Here is a 2485-nt window from a genome sequence, read left to right on the forward strand (position 1 = left end):
TGGTCCTACCTGAAACTCATGTCTTACCAGAGATTAGAACTAGGCTCAGTGAAAAAATGAAGGTACAATCTTTAAGATGCAGTTAATGCTAACTGATCTTAAACTTAAAGAAGACAAGTTACAATGGCAAAGCTGTGTGTGTGTGTGTGTGTGTGTGTGTGTTTGTGTGTGTGTGTGTGTACGCATGAACATGTGCCCATGCAGGGTGTTTTTTTTTTTTTTTTTAGGACAAAGTTTATTGGGAGCAATTTGTTTTAATTGATATTCATCGAGCATCATTCCATTGTTTATTGTTAGCTACTCATGTGAAGAGTTGGTTGATGTCTATAGCACAAACATTTGTTTCAGATAAATGGGCGTTTCAGTTGGGTAAGTTTTAATTAAGCAACCTTTATTGTACAAGTAGCTGTTTTCGAAACCATGAGAAAATTACTGTAATTTGCTAATTCTGTTATCCAGAATCTGAAAATGCTGAATCTTGTCTACTATAACCTTGAATATGATTTTGGACCATGAATGACCGAAGCATTTGGCAGCAAAATAAGGAATAAGAAACTTTTCCAACGTAATGTGTTAAATTATTTTTCTACTGCATATACCTAGGCACAGTTTAACTCTTCTCAAGCTCATAGAATGATCTGATTCTGAAAGGAAGGATTTATTTTTAAATCCTGCTTCCACGCCACTTGCCTATAGTGCTATTCTAGCATATCACATTGCACAGGGATTTATTTATTTACACATTTGCCAAGGGAGCACACTGAACTCTTACCTCCTTGAGAACAGGTGCTGTTGCCATTCATCTTGCTATTCCCAGAGCTGAGAAGAGTTTCCAGGCACCTAGAACATGTTCAATAAACATTTAATGAAGAAACTAAGAAATAAATAAATCGTGATAAAAATATCATTTTTCTTTCAGCAAAATAAATATTTCCAAGTCTTAAAGGAAGATTTTGGTCTTAATAAAACCAAAATCAGGATTTTTTGTTTTGCAAGAACATTTTAAACTTGCATTATGCTCTTTAGCCCATAACAGCTGTGTTCCTTCCAGGTGGGGATGAAAGAAAGCATACTCTTATTAAGTGAAATCTTAAAACATCTTAAGGGTAAAAATAGTGTGTACGTAACTGTCATACTCAGAAATTCATTATTTTATCGAAGGAGATTTTTGTCCTGTTTAAAACAAAAAAGGTTTGCTTGAATACATTCACACAACACATGTACAAATAAAGAAGAATACTATATATATAGTTTTCAAAGGATATGTATGTTGGTATACTTTTGCATTAAACTTGTTGCTAATAAAATAATTGTTCCCATACTCTACTAGGAATGACCATGAATAGGGGTCACTATGCTTTTGTTTAAGGCTGAACATGGTTTAGTTCAGCCTTACTGTATTAGTATTAGTTTCCTGTGGCTATAACTAACACAAAATCCATAATGTAAAGCAACAGAAATTTATTCTCTCCTAGTTCTCTAGGGCAAAAGTCCAGGACCAGTATCACTGGACCAAAATCCAAAGCATGTCTGCAGGGTCACACTTCCTTTGGAGGGTCTAGAGGAAAATCCATTCCTTGCCTCTTCCAGCTTCGGGTAGCTGCTAGCATTCCTTGGCTTATGAAGACATCGCTCCAATCATCAAAGCCAACATCTTCAAATCTGTGCTGTGTCTTCACATTGCCTTCTCTTCTTTGCATGTCAAATCTCCTTCTTCCTCTCCCTTATAAGGACACTTATGATTGCATTTAGGGCCCACCCAGATAATCCAGGATAATCTCCCTAACTTGAGATCCTTAACTTAATCACGTTTGCAAAGATCCTTTTCCCAAATAAGGTAACATTTACAAGGTTCCATGGATTACAATCTTCTGTCTTTGGGGGCAATTATTCAGCTTGCTACATTTTCCCTGTTCACTTTTGCATTAATGACTATGTAGTGGGATTCCAACTGATGTATAATAGTGTACATTTCCCTATGCTCACCGACACAGAAACGAGGGTGCTGTATAAGTGAGTGCTGGAGAACTGTAAACTAAATAATACTTTAAGGAAAATGCAGCCTAAAGAAGCAGGCTTTGGCAAGTAGAGCTCAGAAATTTAGCTCATAACTTCATAATAATACCTCACATAAATTAATGTTAATTGTCTCCCCCAAACAAGGCCATTAAGCAGGTTATTGCACCTACCTTTAGAATTTATTTTGGTATTTCTTGTGGTCCTACCTTTTCAATGGTATTTTACTTTTTACTTTTTACCCACCTCCTTGACAGTCCTTTCTGGTATATTTCATCTGTAAATATAACAAGAGGAGGAAATAAATGACCAAATAAGTACTGATAAGCTCTGCAGCAATCAAAGATAAAAGGCTCTAGAAAGACATCAGCATGTGGAGTTTCATTCGGAAACACAGTTCCTAACAAATGGAAAGAATACGTGTGTCTACATTCCCTTGTTATGAACAGCTAAACTGTCCGTGACCTTG

This window comes from Balaenoptera physalus (genome assembly GCF_965194825.1).
Source record: "Balaenoptera physalus genome assembly, chromosome: 4".
NCBI lineage: Eukaryota > Metazoa > Chordata > Mammalia > Artiodactyla > Balaenopteridae > Balaenoptera > Balaenoptera physalus.